General features: G+C 35.8%; 2 protein-coding genes across 5 annotated transcripts in view; one reads left to right on the forward strand and one right to left on the reverse strand.

The window, feature by feature from the left end:
* The window catches only part of LOC145943522 (uncharacterized), a 121139-nt gene that overhangs the window by 51989 nt on the left and 47293 nt on the right, over positions 1–21857 (reverse strand). The gene's annotated exons all lie outside the window — the stretch shown is intronic.
* LOC145943512 (uncharacterized) overlaps positions 9389–21857 on the forward strand; it is a 40500-nt gene continuing 28031 nt past the window's right edge. The window contains exon 1 of the mRNA XM_083051078.1: positions 9389–10359. The gene's annotated coding sequence lies outside the window, so the exon portion shown is untranslated. The remainder of the gene's footprint in view (positions 10360–21857) is intronic.

Genomic DNA, 21857 nt, shown 5'->3' on the forward strand with positions numbered 1-21857 from the left:
AAGAATAGCGATTGCGCGGTCTAAATGCGTACCTTCAGATGACTGCATCGATGACTGACGCGAATGGACGGATTATGCGCAATTTGCGAGATTATCCCGAGTTGTAAAAATATTACGCGACATTGCGCAGTGATGTGCGCGAACAATGAGACATTCTATCGAGGGTCACACACATATGTATACTGCTATTTAAGTATATTACATACGCGCAGAATCTGCTCCTTGTCAATTATTAATAGTGATTACCTCGACGAGTCTGACAATAAGATTCCTTTGGAATAATTTTGCTTCTATCATCATTGTATTTTTTTTTATTACAGATATTTTCTTCTCCATATCGCTTTGATACAAAGAATTTTCGTAAAATGTTTTATTAATTAAACGAAAATAGATACTCTCATATCGTACATTTAATTTAAACCATCTGCGATTTTTGTGTAAAATAACAGATTGAACTTGAAGGAAATAAATTTAAAAAAATTGTTTTTAATTAAAAAGAAATTAAATTATCTTATCATAAAATTTCTGTATATATCTCGCAATTGTTTTCCTTCGCCAAAAGATTTCGATAGCAACGAGATTTTATCTCATCTCATTGTCAGTCATAAAAACTTCGTCCGCAGAGCCACAACATTGTCGTTCAATGTTGTCGATTAACGCGACGTGCCGAAGCGCGCATGCAAAGTCGGTGATAATGAGGCGTGAAAATGATCTCTATCCTCCCTCCCTCCTCTCGTGGTACGCGGGATGGCATAGTATATATCAAGTATCCCTCTAATGGCGAGATGCCGGGCGAGAAGAATCATCGACACCGTCCAATATCCATGATTTACGATTCCCGCGAGTTCTCTCGCCATCGGGCTCACGAATTCGCGGGGAATAAAGGCACGGAGGGAGGCTGGGATGAAAGAAAAAAAAAAAAAAAAAAAAAAAAAGAGAGAAGAGACCGAGAAAAAAAGAGGCGGGAGGTCGCGTGCGAAAAAGGCGCGGACCGGTGGTTCCCTCGAGATAACGGGTTGGTCAAACATTTGCATCTCGCCACCGACGATGAATCACAGCGGTGATATCCCCGACGGAAGAGGTATATAATTCCCTGGGGAAGCGGATGTGGAAGTGGACCCCCTCCCTTTTTTTTGCTCCGTCCATTAGAGGCAACAAAGAGGCGTACTTTGATTGCGCCCCGCGAATTCTGTCGCGCAATTAAAGTCGGCTTTATTGTAATTAGAATTGAAACGGGCGTCGGATTACTTCTCTCTCTCTCACCTTCTCGTTTCGTATCCTATTGTCGGCGCGAATCCTTTTCTCGCGGGGAAACAAGAAGAATAAGAGCCGCGTCGAAGAGATTCGCGACACTCAATTATACGAACTTTATTCACTAGGTGTTTTACGTTTCTAAGAACGATTTTTCCGCTTGATTTCTGCGATTATGTAAATTCAAAGAATTGCATTCCACTTATTTTTTTTACACGTGCGCAAAGCAATTTCGTTCTTACACGGCGTGTCCTCTAATGTACATGATTTTATCTCTTAAATACGCTAAGTGCACATACATAATTATCTTGACCGCCGTTTTTATCCGCCAATCATCTCGAGTCTGCGACTAATTGATCACATTATTGCTGGCGGCTCTCAACGTTTCGTTACATAATTACGATCGTCGCGTGAATTGTTGCATATCGCAGGAGGATATTACGTGCACGGAGTTTCTAATCTCGCATCTTGCATCGGGAATCATTAATCAAGAACCTGTTTCGTACATTTGCCATTTTCTCGCTTATCACAACGACATTTTGACTCTTGCCTTTTCCCGAGACCTCGCTTATGCACTAAATAGAGTAGTACCTATTATCTCTATGAAGAAATCAATCCACAGATATCGCTCCTGCTCCACTTTATGCATATATATGTTCGCGATGGTAATCGTGATCATGTAACTATGCGAAATGCGTATAATAAAAGAATTTCTTTTCAGAATTTTTCATCATTGCTTTGTATCGTGCAGTTTTACGAGAACAGCGCCTGTGGCAATTGTAAAAATGATGGTAATTAAACGCACACACAAAAGCATTTGCGTTAATCAAAAAGTGATAGAAGAGAAAATAACTTCTTTGCTAAACCGGACGTGGTAATTACAATACAATTTTGTGAAAACCGCTGTGCTAATTAGAATTTGATTGAATGTGAAGGGAACAGGATAATCTAAAGCGACCGTCGACGAGAGATGTAGAAAATTCGAATATATGAACGGAGTCGCTTTGACCTCGCTTTTAAAAGAAAAGTTATACCATAAAGTGAAAATGAACGAGAAAATTTCATTTGTTCACGCAGAACAATGGAGTGTTTCGCGAAAAAGACGTAGTTTACATCGACGATTGTGGTAAAGGCGTCCAATGGAATCTGTAAGAGGTCGCACATAGGACGACAGAATTTACCGTCTAATTATACCGCGAAATATTTCACCAAACCTATCCAGAGTCGCGCAAATTCACCCTGCGAAGGTACATAGCGGGAATTCTGGTTAACGATTCACCACACATGTAATAAATTTTGAAGGCTATATGCGTACGTGTGTGTGGAGAGAATATAAATATTCCGCAAATTTAACTTAATTAACTCTTGTGTGTGTCATAATTACATATTAAAAATATCCTCGAATAATTAAATATTATTTTATATCTATTTTTATATATAAATAATGTATTATTTAATCATATATTTATATAATTTAATTGATATTTAAATTAATTAATTTTGATATGTAATGTTTTATTTTATAATAAAAATTTATACGTTGCATTATTCATCGCATTACAATGTTGACAGACTTTATTACATCGAGCGGTAAAACCGAATGATAGTTCTTGATAAATGCAAAACGTAAAACGACTAGTATTGATCGCCGTTAGTCATACTAGGCAGTTTAATCTTAATTCAACGAAGGAGTCTGAAAGGAAGCAAGAAAGATAAGGATTAACTGACTCTCGAAGACCATGATTTGCGTTTCATCTCATTTCAAGGAAATAGCATGACTAGCGGAAGTCCGAATAGCTTTTCTCCTTCGCTCTCGAGATACGCTAAAATTATTTCATAATTTTTTGAAAAAGCGGAAAAATTAAATCACACAGGTAATGAAAAAAATGACAAAGTTAAAATTATGATATGTAAAAGAATCAGAACAATTGTAACCGAAATACAATTTTACAGTAAAATATCCTTTTAAATGAAAATATAATATATATCTTTTCATATATAATTAATATCGTTTTTTTACTGCATCCGAGATAAATATAAAATTAACAGAACTAATATAATTATAATATATTATTTAAGAATAGGCAAAATAAAAAAATTTATATACATGGTGAATCGTAACTATTTTCCTTTTAATTTTAAATCATAGAAGAATGATTTGATGATTTTGCATATACCTAGAAGAGAGTGACGTCACGAAAAAATCCCTTATGAAAGTAATCCAATCAATCTGCTCATTTCCATAATACAACAACGGAACCTTGTAAATTACCATCGCGACAGTTTCCATGGAAGTTTCTATTCAAGCAACGTTACGTAGATGACAAGAATACAACGCGCGCCCGATATTCATAATGCATATATTTTATATCTCTTAGCAAATGTTACTACAATTTTCTCTAAGAACAAATTCATCAAATTCCAAACAATACAAAAATTTATGAATATTTATAAATATATATATATACTTTTTCGCGAATGGAATCAATCATTTAATTTCAATCGTCAATCAATTATCTATTTAGCTATACAATGGATATTTATACGATAAATTATGACAGTATAAATTGCCCATATTTAAGCATAATAAATAACGGCGGCAGAATTATTAATTATAATAATTAATACAAATCGTTATACATATTTCTTCATTTTTTATGTATAAATTTCGAATTATTTAGCGCAAAACAATCAAAAACCTGACGTTATTATTTCGTTAAGCAGAGTTTGTTGAAATGCGAATTTGCTGAATTCGTACTTGAGAATGCGAGAATTTCTTCGCGGCTCGTTTCTCAACGTATAGCGATACTTTTTCATCTTCGGCCATTAAGAATGCGTAATTAAGAAGAACGCTTTAATTAAGTAAGGTCCATTATTACGTTTTACCCCGCGCGCGCGCGTTCGTATTTTCTGGAGCTAAGTTCATCACGCCTTTGAGGCCAGATATCTTCTCATATATAGTATATATCCACTTTAGTCGGCACGCAGACGGAAGCGCGTTCGTGGTCGAAAAAAACGCGCCGGGGTTTAATTAAATTCCGTGGATTGCTTTCGTGCCGTAGCGTTTCGGGTCGATGCATTTTGTGACTGCAACGAGAATCCTCGTGGCAAGTACGAGCAGCATCTGCTTCAGAATTGCACGCTACGTTGTTGACGGCAAAGAGAATTGATCCTACGTATATGCACTCGCAAATTTGTCGAAAACAGCTGTAATTGTAGACGCGTTTACAATTTTTGCAGATATGAATTTCTAAAAAATATCCCAGCGTCCATTTTTTCCCTCTTTCTTCTACTCATACAGAACTCATGGATAGATAGATTTAGATCCGTATCTTTTGAATTAATTCCTTGAGCCTTTTCGAGCGCATCGAGATTGCGAATAGAGCTCTGATGACGCTCGTAAATGGAGGAAGGGATATATCTTGATTAAGCGACTTTCCAAAGTGCCCTCATCAAGGTATCGATGTGACCCTAATCCGCTGTAACGCAGGCAAGGGTAATCGACACCTGGTGGTTCAACGATATACGAATATTTGGGCGCAACGGCTGGATCGATTGCGGAATTATCGTTGATAAGCATTTGCATTACGAGAACTTTGTTACGAAGATCGTTCGCGATGCATATATGCTGCGCTATATCGCTTCGTCGTCCGCGTCAGGTTTTTCATCACGTTTGCGTCTATCGCTCCGAGCTCTTTCCGCCGCCCATATTTGCATGGCGTACCCTTGAACCTAATCTCCGCGATTGCAAGCCGAGGTCGGGATTACACGATGTAAATTTATGAATAATCAATGGCTCTCGAGTTTAGCTGGTTCATTCGAAACGCGGATTAGCTGTATTACGCAGAGTACTTCACAAATATCGTCATTCATCTATAAGTGGTTTAAAAAAAATTTGCCACAGCTTCCTTTTCTCATTTAAAATATCGTAGATATTTTTCAAGTTAAAGAAAAAATAATAATTTTGTATATATATTATTTCTTTTTAATTCACAAATATTTCTCAAGCATGTAAATTTAATTTAAAAATAAAAGTTTACTATTAAAAATTATAGAAAATTTATAAGAACTTTTATTTAAAAAAGCGAAAGCAAAATAATCAAATTTTATCAATAAAACGACTGACCATGGTTGGAGAACATATTGCGAGATGCGGTTTTAGTTTTAATCCTTTAATCCTTTATTGATCCGCTATTTCAGTTTTGATATCCGCAATATACCTACACTATCGGTTATAAATATCATGAATTGATAATTATTCAGAGAAATATTAAATATACTCCAAAATGGATTTGGATCTGGGCTTTCGAAAAATTTAATACGACCTGTGTATTTTCGATACATTTTTAATCAAAATTATATAATTCATGAAATCCATTGGCCATTTCAACTAGGATTATATGTGTGTGTGTCTAAAAGAGAGAGAGAGAGAGAGAGAGAGAGAGAGAGAGAGAGAGAGAGAGCAATGGAAAATTTAATATCTATAATTTCACGTATTTGTTAAAATTTGATTAAGCTTTGGAATACGCTAGATATTAGAAAAATTGATAGATAAATTGATCAAAAATTTACACACGGCATTGATTTGCAATCGGTCGCATTAATACACGCAAGAAGCGAGGAATCGGTGAAAATCTGGTGCAATTGCAATATTCTAGCCCCCTCACCCGCGTTTTCGATTTAAAATATAAAGGCACACATTCGTTTGTTGCAGCCCTCTGTCGCGTATCGACAGACCTGCAGCGGCGACCGCAACAATACCGAACCCGTTATTTTCCTTCGCTGGTGAAGATTAATTCGCCGCACCCGCAAATTGCCGAATTAATTCCAAGTCCGGCGAGTTAACGAGATTATTTAGAGTGGACGGCGAAGAGAAATATCACGTTTTTTCCCATGAGAGTGATGAATTCGCGGGAGAAATAATGAATCACGCATGCAACAAAGAATTATTATTGAACTTTGATCGCGTCGATATTTTTCTAATAGACAATTTTAAAACGAATTTACGGCCTGTCCGATAATCAAAAAAACCTTTCCAAAAGTAACAGAAATAAAGCATTAAATATATAAGATTTTGATCTATGAAATTTTATAAACTCTGCGGTCTACAAAAAATTTGCATAGTATTGTTAAAAATTCGAAAGGCTTTGATATATAAATACAAATTCAGGTATGAAAAGGGCTAGCAAGAGCCGCGATATTTAGTGCAACAAAATTATTATTACATTTCTCTATATTTATTTTGTAAATAAGTATAAGTATAGAGAATAATATAAAATTAGGTATATATTAAAAATAAAATAAGGAGAACAAAACAAGTACAGACAAATTAAAAAATATGCAAATTTCGCAAACTTTCTCGGCTAGTGAAAAAAAAAACGACTTGTATTGACATCGAGTATCGCTTGCCGATGTCGTCAGGAAACCATTAAATTATTCAGTTAACAAACGGTTTAATTAATTAATTTAACGTGCGGTTTCGCGCCGCGCAAATCCCACACACTCGTGCATCCGCACATTCGTTTTCATTAACGAACTCGGCGCAATCGTTAATGCAACGTAGACGAGAGAGCATGCACGGATGTACTCACACGTGCGCACGTGCAAATTTAACATGACGTGTCGACGTGCTCGTGTTACGTTAGCGTTTTCGTTCTCCCCCTGCATCTGGGAAACGAAACAACGAGGTAGGTATCTGGACACATTATCGCGTCATTGTTCCCGCTAAAATGGACCGCAACCTCGAAACCATTATCTTTTCGCGCTCCGAAACTGTCCCCCGAAACAGGAGAAATCTCGATCGCGGAGAAGTCGGAAGAGCGATAACAAATATACACGTGGAAAGAGAGAGAGAAAGCGTTTTGCTGTCTGCAAAAAGCAGAGCAGAAAAAGAATCGGGTGACGCTATAATTACCGACACAATGTAGCGTATATAGGTGTGGTGAAAGGTGTGCGCGTGAATAGAGAGTGAATAAAAAGAGAATAAAAGATCCATGCGTTTTAAATATACGGGACGCAAGATATAAAGTTCACGCTCGCGAACGCGAGGCTGAAACAAAAGTTGACAGATACGAACTATACCGCGACACGTCGTGTGTATGTGTGTCAAGCGGTTGCAATTGCAACAATAAATTCCAAACTTTAGGACTCGAGCCACTTTTCGCGATGAATGGCACGGTTAGATTGACTAGAGAGATGTATAAGGTGTGCAGTTTTAAAATAAGCGACGCTATATAATTACGCAGAGCAATTTATGACAGACTTTTGGTAGACTCCGTTATCGGTTATCGCGAGGCTTTCCCACGCAAAATGACGCACGAGAGGAAGCTAGAGCGACGAGCTCCTTCGGTCCAAAAAAAGATTAGTATTCTCCCAGAGCATTTGCAGACGAGCTGCATCTAATTTTGGCAAGCGAGCGATAAAGATAACATTGTTATCTCGGTGAAGCTGGAACACTACGAATCACACATCTATATGCTCTCACGCAGAGAAGTAAAATGTATTATTGTCCAATTCTGTAGATTCTGTTTGCCCGAAAAGTTTAATGCAAACGTTGAATATTTAAAGCGAAAATGTATGTGTACAACAGTATTTCTGACGGAATTGATTTCATTCACACACAGACAGTGAAATGAAAAATTGCTTATGTTAAATTCAACAATAATTAAAACTGTGAAAATATCATACGTGTAATTACGCATAACTGAAATTTGTAATTATATGGTAGTAAGCAAACATATATCATTAAACTATATTATAAATAGGAATATATCTGTATAATGAGATTTGATATGAAATTTTAAATCTTTTGCACTGACAAAAATTAATTTTTTAGAATTATTTTCTTTCGCAAACAGTAACGCAAATGAATAAAATATTGCTAAAATTGTTCAAACGCAATCGAATCTTTGCCGTTGCATTCTGATACAAATTTGTCACAAAATGAGGTCACACCGAGCGCATTACTCTATAAATTAACGAGATCGTAAGAAGAAGTTAAAACAAACTTGTTTGAAACTTTTATCATCGCTTTTTCTCGCGGTCGAGATAAAAAGCTTTCAAGTCCATGAGAAAAATCTCTTGCTAGTCTCTGACGTGCAAAGATAATCCAAACAATATACATTAACTTCGTTTTAAGAGGATTCGTTCGTTCTAGGTATTTTTCACTTACAAATAGAAGTACAGAGTACAGATATAGGTGCGAAAACTTGTTGCTATTTTCTACGTCGTATGAAAATAACACTAACAATATTAATTCGAATAATGTGAAGTATGTTTTTAATTGTAAATAAAAAAGTTTAAACATACACATGTGCATGCAACATTTTTTTTCTAAAAATAGTTTAAATTAGAAGGAATGCTAATAATTCTTTATCAGTAACATCTTCCTCATTAATGTTACGTATTATGTATGGCACTTTTTATTGTCAATTCCCGCCACGTTGATTAATTCTAATCTTGGTGTACTATATCTTTCTATCTGTGTCATGATCGTATCTACGATCTAGAGAGAGAATGAATTCAGTTAACTTCAATTAAGGTTAACCAGAGTCAGAGGCATCGATTCTTAAAATGAATGCCCATAAATTTAGTAACACGCCAATCACTTTGATTGCGCGAACTCGCACGTTAAGCCTAAATTACACGGAAAGAAACCATCCGACCGTTTTTCAACAATATATTCACTTCTCATGAGTTGCATCTTTTATGCATTTTTACTTAAATATTCAGATTAAAATAGACTATTCGCTGTTATGTACAATGCAATAAAAGTTGAATTAATAAAAAATTAATTTTAAGCAACACAACTAATGAGACTCATCTTATTTTACAGCTTGCAAGATATGACGTTATATATATAATTTATTCATATTTATTCATCGTGAAAATATTCGCTCTTCAGATTTATTCATCGCACTTCTGAGAAGTGAGGTCTCGAATTAAGCCGTTTCGTTTTTCCCAGACGAAATGCAGAAATCTAATTAAAATAAAGCAACAGCCGACGATTCGGGCTTTAGACTTTAGGATACAGATGCGTGACGGTGGGTGGCAACCGGCTTGCAAACCGCGTGGCGGGAGAAACGGCCACTTGGCAGGGGAATAATAACGAGAGAGTCGGACTGACACACACGCTGCGGCATGCAAAGAGAGAGACTATCCGCCGGAGACGAGAGAGGCTTTATAAATCGCGAGGATGCACGTCGAAGCAGTGACACCTCGGCCAACGACGGTGAAAAACACGAACGCGACGTCTCTCTTACGCTTAACAGCAAGTAAGCGTTGTAGATCCGCGGAACGCGATTAAAACTTCCTCCGGTACGATTAAAACTTTCCTCGTGAGAAACGGCATGAAAAAGTTTTTCCGCCGATGATCGACGCGACCTTCCTCCGTGGAAAGCTGGCGAAAAAACTTTCTCCTTTTTGAAGGATACACTTTGAAGGAGGCATACGATTCGCGAAGGATATTGTTCGATCGCGCGATTAATTTACCGTGTACCAAAAAAAAAGTCCGAAGACTTTCCGCGCTTTATCTATCAATCTCGATCCGGCGTATTTCGGCGAGGCCACGTCGAAGTGGCCGAATTTCCCCTCGAGAGAACGATATCGATACGACTCGACGAATCAATATCTCGCCTGCCATATTGCCGCACCTTAACACCGGGTTCCCTCACGTCGGGTCCGTTCAATCGGTTAACTTCCCCGGAAACAGATCGACCGGAATCTCACCACCCCGAAGGAAGATTACGAGATTCTTCGACGCGGCCGGTCGAGCTCCCGGGCTGCAATCGCGCATCGATCGTCGCAAATTAGATTGCCGCTAAAACCTGGTTGCGGGGACAGCCTTGGAGTCGAGCAGAATCGCGTTCAGTGCCGCAGGCATCGACGCAACGAGAAAGAGAGAGAGAGATAGAGTGAATTTTAGAGTGCGTTGCGATTAATTCGGCACAAGGAGAGGCGCCAGTTTTGCACCTGGGTTTTGCGCCATAAATGAGCGCGATCAGGAAAACGTGACTGGCAAAGACGTGTTAGAAATCCATCGTGCACGAATGAAACTTGTTTGCAGCGGCCTAGTAGCGAGAACTAATTAACGGTGACTTTAACAAGCAGGTATGTACAATTTTATTTTTTAAATATAAAGCTGTCAAGATAATCGCGTGCTAAATAATTTTAATTTTATAGAATAAGAGTCTATCTATCTACTAATTGGAGAAAAAGTACAAAAAAAATTCGAAATAATTATACGCACAAAAATAAGTAGTTAAATTATTGTTCCACTGACAGGTGATATAAATCATTTTCACGTTCTGTAACAATTATTTTTTGCTAATGAGACATAATGAGCTTGGCATACGATGGATAATAACGCGTGTAGTGTAACCACAAAGGTTGACTTTACCTGGAAAAAAAAAGTCCGCATATGATTGCATATATAATTAAACGCGGCCACATCTCGATAGTCGCGCAGAAATTATTATAGAGGGTACTTTAATTACATTATCATAAATGGAGATCAATTGAAAATCCTATTAAAGCATTATGCAAATTTAATAACTGTTAATTAACAGGTACTACGAAATTTTGGTACGTAGTCACGTATCGTATATAGCACTGTTGACGTAATTATCGGCATTTAATCATTTTGGAATAACTAACTCTTATCGAAAGATTTTGATTTAAACGGACATTCGCACGTTCTCCATCACACGAGATGGATATATTAGAGATATATCGACGTAAATTAAAAATAAAGCGATACTTAGTTTCTTCAAGGTTATCGCGCACGATAATATGTGATAAACTGAACATTCGAAAAGAAGACTGATAATTTTGCAAATTCTATTACTTGAATACTTTTCTACTTGAACATAGAATTATATCTAAATCCATTATCAGCATATTTTAAAATATAATAATTCCTTTTTATACATCTTGTTAAATAGTGTAAAAGTTTTTATAAATATATCTGGAATATAAATATTTATATATTTCGTGTTATTCATATTTATTTCAATTCATAAAAATTTAGAGTTACCTATTTTATAATATATACTCGCGATAGGTGATAAATATTAAACAAAATATTTAAAAATTTACAAAGTCTAAAGCACCAAAATATTAAATTAAATGTCAAATTATAATAATTATACAGAAACTAAATTTTAATTTAATTTACAATAAAAGTCGCGCAGCCTTTTTTAATTTTACGTAATAAACATCTGAGAGAAGTTTATGTATATTGAAGGGGCTAATTTCTGGAAAAAAATTCCAGTTGTATGGCACCTTTATATAATCACACCTGTTTAACAGCTGTCAACTATTCTATCTTTCTCTCTCGATATAAGCTAATTTCCGCTTCGACTGATCCTGCTATTGTATTTGCCGAGGAATTATCGCGAATTAACGTTAAGTATCAGTGCTGACAAGATAGAAAAAAATCTACACGAGGCTGTTGCTCCTTATCGCTGTTTTGATCCGCGAAGAAGAAGAAGTCTATTTATTGAAATATTATCGACGCGTTAATTATCGCGCGCGCATTCCCGACCGTTGTCTCCTTGCGTTCTCGCATTAATGAGATCTATAATTACGAACGTATAATGACAACAGAGTGGCGCTTTGCCTGAGGCGACAATCGCGCGTTTCGACGTCGTCTGCGATCGAAAACTGTCGATCTCGTCAAGAAATGTAGCAATTTCGCGGCTTTCTGGAGATTAACTCATTCTCCTCTTTCCTCTGTTCCTCATATCAATTATTTTATAAGTTATTTCATAAAATTAAAATAAATATATTAGAAAAAACATATTTGTGTTTCATAAAAATTTAATTATAGTAGTAACTTTATTATTAGAAGATTGTTTAACCAAATGCGTTCGATTTCAAATTCTACCGAAACGAAAATAAGGATTTATGAATGCCAGTTTCAATTGTGAGCACATTTCAAATGCAGACTAGTTGCAAATAATTATTTAAATAGGTTTATTTAAATAAATCATACAAATAAATAATAATTTAAATATCATGTAATAAAGAAAATATTTAGATGATAAAATAAAAAAAAAACGAAACTAAAAAAAATATAAGCCGCGTTAGAGACAAATAAGTATAAACACATTTCGTGAAATTAATTTGTGAAATTAATTGTTCTATTTAATACATATTGCGTTTTAAATTTCATATTCCAAAATGTAATATAATTAAATTCCGTATTTAAAAAAAAAGATAAAGGAATAATAGAAGAATAAAAGATATATAGATATATAAAGATGTGTCATCATTTTTCTACGATCATAAATCAGGTTTGATTTTATTGAAGCCTGGTCCAAGGTGAATTAGACATTTATGTTTCTCGCATGAAAAAATATACAGTGACGATGAACGCAGCAGTGATCTCATAGATACTTGACACGCTCGTTCCATGCTAGCAGTCACAGCGATGTTCCTGACTGTCATTGAGAGCATATGTCGTTATGTTAGCAACGCGGAGCCCTGCTGACAAGGTCGCGCAATTTAATCGCATAGCGACTTGTGAAACGATTCCTCCGAGATTGCGTCAATAGAGCCGTGTGTCAAAGTATCGTCATCATGTAAATAATGTTACAGATCTCGGCTGTCAATCATATGTAACGAACGCGCGTTTATATAACGATGAAAGGACTCGTTATCAAGTTATGAGGTATCAAATGAAGGTTACAAACGGTAAAACTACTTTATCAGAAAATAATGAATGAATGCAATTAGGAGCAGATAATTACATGTAATTGAGATGGCAATTAAAACAAATAAAATTACGAATTTAAATTCTATTATCGTGTAAATTAGAACAGGTTTTGTTATTGATTTTATCGTGTTTTTGCTGTATTTTAAATAATTTTCCTCGCATATTTTTTATTAATAAAAATTTAATTAAAGCTTCCAAATATGATTATTTAAAACAATTTAATTGCAATAAATAACATTGTTGTATACTTTCCTTTTTGTATATGTGTTTGAAGAGAGAGATAATAAATTTATATTCTTTATAATGTTTTTTATGATAAAAAAAGTATTGCTTATAGGTAAATAATATTTAAGTAAGTCTTATTGCGGGAGTGTTCATCTATCTTTCGTCTATTTTCATTTACTTATATAATATATATTCTTCCCCTCTCTTTTTATAAAATATGTGTACAACCGCGTATTTATTATTTTCTGGATTTTTCGCGGCTTTTTTCCGAGAAAATAAATTTCTGCACTTTATATCCTTCCGCGCTTCTCTCAGATGGCGGCCACATATTTGACGTTTTAAAAGTGCCAAAGAAAAGGGTCCCCCTTTTTTATCGTTCTCTCGAAATAAACTCACGGCACGATAAACGCTATACAACCTGCGTTTCGCTAATGTCGCCCCCGAGCGCATCTCGACTGTATATACGCACGCGCATGCAGATTAACGGTGCATCGCGTGGCTTATCGACAGTCTGGCAAGTGTATGTATGTACGTCCCATAGGTACGAAATTTTCTGGATGAGCGAATCGTACGGAATCGACAATAAATCCCCGCAGACGGAGGGGGACTACGCGACAGGCAGGCACCTATTTCCCTTCCCCACGTTACGTCAATGTGCGAGCGAACGGCTATCAAGCTGTCGCAAACTCGCGACAAAAAATCTCCTCTTCCATCTCGCGCCTTGGACTCATCCTGTTCCTCCTCCTCCCCTCCACCTTAACCACCTCCGCCAGGGGATGCGACGCTTATCGATCAGGAACTGCACCGTATGCCGAGTAACGCAGTTACGTCGCGTATATAAATGCTAAATACCCCCGGGGCTCTATTCGCCTGAAGTATCGTCTTCTTCGACCGACCGGTTTCGTCCTTGCGAGACGATTAAAAAGGCAATGGGAAGAAAGTTTTATTTATGCTATTGCGTTCATATAAAGATTGTGCGGGGAAAAAAAATATTTTCCATCTGACAAATTGCTTTGCTTAAATGAGAATTTAAATTTCACACGCACACATAGGTATATATACCTATTTGCGACAGTGTTTTGTATTTCGTTTGGAATAAATGCATGAAGTATTGTATACGCTATTCAATGTATACGAACGCGAATCTGTCAGACAAAAAGTTGCGATGCTGTGGGATAAAACATTTCGTCGACGCGATATCGTAAAAGAATGTCCGGTCGCATAAAAAAGACAACGATAAACACAAACACCTGACGTCGCGCGAGAAAAAAAAATGTTTTGTATCAAAATAAAATATATTTCGCTCCAACATTTTTCGTTTAGAAAAGGCAGAATAAAATAAACTTGCTTAATTTATGCTTGTTATATAAAGACAAAGCTTAAAGAGAAAAAGAGAAATGCAACAAGATTCCGTAAAATAGAATTCATATGTGCGCTAAGCGCAACTTATAAAGTTAAAATGCGAGCGAAGCAAAACGCAGAAATACATACGTGTATCCACACGTGTGCATATTGCTGAGCAACGATATTCGAAATTTTCAATTTCTTCGATTACATAAGCAGATCCTATCGCCGATTATTTATCACGTCAATGTGTGAAAAATTTTCGAAAGAGATATTACAGCGATAAAAAATTAAATGGCTATTATAATCGTCAAATTTCAATAGTAGATTATTACGCTTTAATATAGACAGAGAGAAGTTTCTTTGTTATCTTTGAAACGTAGTCGCTTAAAAAAATATTAAGTCTTCAGACAGATTTCGCGCATTTTTCAAATGTCGTATTTTCCATTGCAAGTAATCCTCCTCTGTAATGCATATATCATTTAAGGCACGATCGATACTGATTGTTGCAACGCGTTGAATGCATCCATCTAAACGCATTTTATCGTTTACGAAATAAATGTGTTTTATGCGTAACTGCATTTTCCGTCGCATTTAATCGATGCCGCATTTTCCATCGGGGGCGCCATATATTACGCCCTGTGTAAATTTACATTCTAGTTTTTGTGCAAATATACATCACGATTTTTGGACGGTAAATATCAAGCGATAATGATGTCGATCGCCGGCTAATTGCTTTTTCATTTCGCCGTATAATCAAGTTACGACGAATTTTATATGTATAATTGACATAAATTTTCGAAATGTAAATGCATTTTCTGAAATATTTTCATTGAAATCTGCTCGATTTCGCTCGATTCGTCTCGTAATTCACGGATGGGGATATTATTTTGTCGCTACTATATTTATTTATATATACGTGGGCGGCATTTTATATACCTATATGTATGTATGCTTTGCATGTCACCGATTCTGGCGGTTCGTGCGCGAAATATATCTGACCAAATGCATTTGCAAGTCACACAACGCTCGTCAATCTTCCAACGTCACGGTAATGTGCATACACTACACATGTCTCCCAGGTGGCATATTAGTAACAACGCATCGTTTTACGATAACTCGCGCTTTATATCTCATGATGTTTTACATTACAGCTGCAATTTGTACTTTGCGTAAAGATACAAATCCAAATTACGAACGCACAAGTTATTCCAAAATTTATATAGCGAGTGTAACAAAACGAGACGGTAGAAAGGGAAATAGAAAAAGAAGGATAAAATAATGGAAAAAATTATGAAAGATTAAAATAAAAAATTAATCGCCAATGTTATAACAATGTAAAGTCAACTTTAGCAAACTTATCTTATCTTTGATCCATAAATTTTTGCAAAATGCGAGGAAATCTCTAAGAAATGCCGAGAGAATGTTCGTTTTACGATGTAAATCAAGTCATAGAAATCTCTTTCGTTTTCACACCTACCCAGTAATGAGCAATACGGTTTTTGAATGTGACCATTGCGGAACTTGCGAAAGTTTAACGGCTCGTTCAAATGGTCGAGAGTGCCGGAAATGGTCGGCATCCGCGGAAATTATTACTCTACAAGCACGACATTCGATGCGGTTATTTCTCGAGTCGACAATTCCTGATGTGTATTGTATACTAAAAAAATCCACTTTTCTTTCAAATGTATTGTATATCTGCTCCTTTTGGATAAAAGCTTTGTTCATGAACAAAGTGTGGCGAATATTAAAGTCAAATTGCGATAAAAAAATTTAATCTTCTTTTGTTATCCTACTTAAAGATGTGTATTTCTATTTATAGATTAAATTAATGGGTCTATTCTGTAAAAATGCTTTATAACGCTGTATTTTTATAAGCTATGTAGCACAAAAAAGAAAGAGCGAAGAACGAAAAAAGAAAGAGCTAAAAAGCTGCAGAGCTACAGAGCTTATAGAGATACAGCGTTAAAGAGCTTTTTACAGAATAGACCCATAAATTAAATAAATGATCCGAATGTGTATGACACATTATTTCGCAGGCTTTATTGCGTTAATATATATATTATTGCAATTTTCGCCGGTCTTTATTAGCGAGGCAAAAACAATTTCCCGAAAGAAGAACTTGCCCCGGAGAAGGCATATTTCACGCTTCATACAGCGGACGCATCATGTTAAATATATGTGTGTATCTATGTGTATGTGTGTGTGTCATAGAGTAACACGAATCTTCCTTACAATACTCGCGCGCGCGATGATAAGAGCTGGTCGGCCGTGAGCTTTGATAAGGGAGGTGCCGAAGCCCGCATAATGACTCGCCGCCCATAATCTAATCTGTCTCGCCCTGTTTGTAAAACGCGTTACTGTCTAATGTTCAATGGAGAGCCAAGTCCGAGAATAGCTCATGTATTACGGGAACGCGTATCTTATATTGTTAGCAGAACGAACGTGGAAAAAATCACGTGAGTGCTGCATTATATTATTCGCGACAATAGGCTACGTCAACTGTTTTCTTCGTAGATAATCCGTAATCTATATATGCAGAAGATGCGCTATTTCGAACACTAAATATATAATATCAACATATAATTTCGATGTAACCTTGGCTTCTGTGTTTCCCAAATTTTCGACAATTTCTCTGAATTTTCGTTGACCAATAACTGATTGACGAGCTATCGCTACAACTTGATAAAAATATAGTCGCTTTATGTAGTCAAGCAAACACAGAAAAATTATATATACGTTTTAAACACTCTCCATAAGATTTATCTAAATATACATCTCATTTTTTGAAATTTACGATTACGAGTGAAAATATATTTAAACTTGTTCGATTTTAATTTATTTCATTTCGTTTGCCACAAAATTTCATTCAAAGATCACGACGAGTTGTAAAACGTCGTCAGGTGAGCTATAAAAGAAAACGAGGTTTAAAAAAAAGTAAATTAAAAAATCGAATTATCAGGTCGATACAAAAATTTTACACGGAGAAGTTAATTATCGAATTTGGCAGAATTTGCATTTACCTCCCCGGGAACATCGACCACACATGATCTATCGCGTACAAATTTCGATTTGTAGCGGGGTGGATCGTATGAGATCGGGGCTTCGATGTGATGGCCCTGTGTTGGTTAATTATCCGCGATTACGCAACGTGCAGGAAATTCCCCTGGATACCGCGACGAATTTCGGGGGTCGTTTGCCGAAATGGCGCTCCGCTGCAGCAGCACGGGCAAAATAATTGCACTGTGTGCGGAAGAGATAATCAGTTCGTTAGAAAATAGGATATCGTTTCGCGAGTTCTTCGCAGGACGATGCGGTCTAACGAACGTCTGCGCATTTTAGTTTTCGCTCATTTAACAATAATAATAAAATTCACGCGATATCTTAAAATATATAAAAATCTTCAAACTAAGTGTGATATTAACATATAATATAAAACAAGAATATATAATAGAGCATACAAAAAAAATCAGGAAAGAAATCTTGACACGATATAGGTAATAGAAATCCGAGCAAATAATTCTCGCAATTTTTCAAACAATTATTACTAACAAACTCGTGTACAAATATAATTACCGTAAATAAATAATAATTAAATACAAAAAGATTCAATTCTCAATGTAAACATTAATGTATTCAATTTGAATATTTTATCGATATTACGAAATTAATTTTGCGACTGCTCCGATTTGTATGAAAAATCAAAAAGTGGAGCACGTAAGAAAATTGATTAAGCGATCTCGGCCGTAATATTCATTTAGCGCGGTTCTCACTCGGGATCAACAGACGTGGTTGACTTTGATTGATACGCGTGCGTTTCAATCGCGCGTGCAATTAGTCGAACAAGCTCGGCTCGCTTATTCGCTCGCGCATAATGCGAGAAGTAATTTTTCATTTGGCTCAATGAATATCATAGCGGCTTCCTGCCGACGGCGACGACGCTGCCTGCCGACCCGGCGAGACCGTAATAACTGCTGCTGCAGTAGATAAGACCCGGCTGTGTCCCCTCAGTGTATTGTCAGGATATACGCGAAAAAAAATATTAGTTATGATAACTAAATTTTAGGTGTCCCTGTACATATGTACACCTTAATTTAGGCACCATGTCGAAATTTTAACTATGATAATTAATACTTTTAACTTTAATTTGACGAGAAATTCTCTACTGTAGAACTTCTCCTGATTTTTTTTGTATGCTCTACTGTACTTAAAAACATTAATTAAATTTTAGATATCCCTATATTACACTTGAAATTTAATTACCATACTTAAATTTTAGTTATGGTAACTAATGTTTTGAAGCTACAGTTTAGTAGGAAATTCCGCGTTAAATTATAGTTAAAATATTAATTACCAGAGAATTAAAATTTAGACATGGTAACTAAATTTCAGGTATAATAAAAACATCTAAAATTTAGCTAATTTTTTTTTTTAGTATGCGAAAATTTGGAAGTAACGTAATCTCGGGTGAGTTTCCAAAGCACTCAATCGCTGATCGAATAGATTAAAGAGTTGTTAAAATTTGTTTCGTAATTGAACAATTATCTGATACTTGATTATATATTACTTTTACATTCTCCCTCTCTCTCACCTAGCATATTTCTATCATATTAAAATATTTTAATTTTTCTTATTGAAGAGAAAAAGTCACACGCAATCATTATTATTTTATTAGTAATATTTTATCAAATAGTTGATTTTCTAGATTGAACGCATTAATAATATCATTACTGTCATTTTTACTTGAAAATACAACTTTAATAAGATGTGTGATTTAGCGTTTGAAGGCTGTCATAGTTTATCCATAACAATTATAATAATCCAAAGCAAGTATTATTTCACGGTCGAGCGCAGACGGGGCGCAAGTTTAATAAGACGTACTATTATTTCCTGGAAGATATCGCGTCTGGCCGTTAACGCCAGACACTGTTTGGAACGTGCTCAGGAAATGACAGGTTTAGTAGCAGCCGTGACGCTGCACAATCACGCGTATGCTAATTGCAGTTCCGCCGTGTTATCGATCCGACCGACCGGAGTCGAGATATCGCCTTCGAGCGGATCGATATCGCCATTTAGATATCTGGCTGTCAATCCTGACACGATAACGCGACAGGACTCGTTGCTATTGTCCGCATAGCTTGGACGTAAATCGATATTCGATAATATTATTTACGACAGCGCTACTTATCAAAGACGGATCATCCCCTGAGATGACGTGTCGCGAAATATTTCGCAGCCTCGTTTAGAATAAAGCGGAGCTCTAGACGAGAGAGCCTTTCCCGTTAATTTAGTCACGAAAAGCAGGTAACTCCTTGTCCCGAAGCGTCTTAACAGATTACGCGGAGATGGAGATTAGATCGGACAAATCCCTTTGATATCACTTGGATCGTGTTACGTGATGCGGAATTGACACTTGCCTCAAGTTGGGATAAACTACTTTCGAGCTAGACTTGCGAGAGATATCACTATACTCAAAAAATTTTGTTAATGTTTGGCTGTGGGGGATTTTTTGCTAATTCTCGGCCATTTTTTAAATTCATAGAACGAATTTATGACATTAAAAAAAGCGAAAATTGCAGTTTGGTCGACCACACATTAATCTACAATTAATGCCCGAAATGTTGTTACCTGTAGTCAGGGCCTAGTATATATTACAGCTGTAACTACTATATTGTCTGTGCACTAATGCTGTAACTACTGTCTGCGAATTGCTGCTGCAACTATTGCAGCCGTCTGGAACACGGATTAGCGAATCAAAGCCTTGTGTAATTGCGCTTGAATAATTAATATCGTTTTGATATTAATCCTTTGAGTGCTAAATGACATTTGTGCGCATTTCCGACAAATATTACGAAATAATTAATTATACAAATAATATACAATCTATATTATATGAGTGAGATATACATACATTTCCAATTTAAAATAGCTCCACACGTAGCAGGCCAACTTTGAATATTATAATTAAACATTAATGTGTTTTTTCCTTACGTTCTGAAATAATGATTCGCATTATAAATATTTAATTTACGTCCGACAGAATACAGCCGTGATTTTCACGCTTATTTTTTTTTTTTTTGCTTATACTGAAAGTAGTATTTAAGTCAAATACACGTTTTGTTAGATTTAATATTTTATATTTAATTTAAATATTTTTATATGTTCAGTTAACGAAATATTATTTAGTTGAACAATTTAGTCAAGTTAACAATTTTTTTTCAGTGTAATGTATTTAAATAATAAAAATTATGTCTGTTAATTCTATCACAATTTGCCTCAATTCTCGACACGATATATGTATATGATTTGGACGCGATTCGCGTATACGTAAAACGACGTACATATATGAATCATTTTGTTTTGCGCGTGACAGAATGACGCACGTGGCGAATTACAAGGGAGCGCTGTTCAGTTTCTCAGAAAAGCCGGCAAGGTTGACTGAAAACCGCGCTCACATACCGCCGTTAGATTGACGTAGTCCCAACACGGTATACAAATGACTGCAGTAAACAAACGGTCTAGTATGAACGGATTAAACGGCTTCCCGAAATAGCCAGAATGCGTGAAACGCTCGCGGCCACGCAGTGCAGTGTCGGGATTAACACATGACAACGACCTGCGAAAGTATTCGATATTATCAGTGATAATTTTCGCATGCAGAATGTGTTTATAACAGATTATATTTTACACATGTGTGTGTTTCTTTGGAATCGAAATAATCTCTCTCTGTGCCAGATATATTGAAAGGTAAATAATTTTTAAGCCAAGCTTCTTGAAAGATAAATGTTTTCTAATCTGACGAGATTTTTAAGTCTCTCGCTAATTATATACATATTTGTTTTACTGATAATTAAATATTTTTAATAATTTTTTAAAATAATTTTTTAATAATTGAAAATAAAAATTGAAATCAAATAAAAAAAAAAAAAAGAAATTTTAATAAACTATTTTTCGATATTGTATAATTTAAATGATCTATGACAATTAACTTTTGTCGTAATAAATTTAAAAGCATAATCTTTAAAGACAGTGATTTCTTGATGAGAATGATAGATTTCACGAAAGCCTGGGGCTGATACCTCGATAAAAAATTCTTATCACGTTAAGACCCGATCTCTCTTGAGATTCATTGCACGTATTTCCTCGCGATCGAAAAGCTCGAAAAGTTTAATAACTCTTTAATACAGACATAGGCCATTACGATGAATTAATTTGTCGTCATTAAGCTGTAGCTTATGTGTATTAATTAACGCAATTTTTTTATTCCGTTTTATTCGCGCTATTCCTCTGATTAACGTAAACCATGTTCCGGCATTCGATG

Source organism: Prenolepis imparis, unplaced genomic scaffold, assembly GCF_030444845.1.
Source record: "Prenolepis imparis isolate NDT839.2.m4 unplaced genomic scaffold, iyPreImpa1.0 SCAF_12, whole genome shotgun sequence".
Lineage (NCBI taxonomy): Eukaryota > Metazoa > Arthropoda > Insecta > Hymenoptera > Formicidae > Prenolepis > Prenolepis imparis.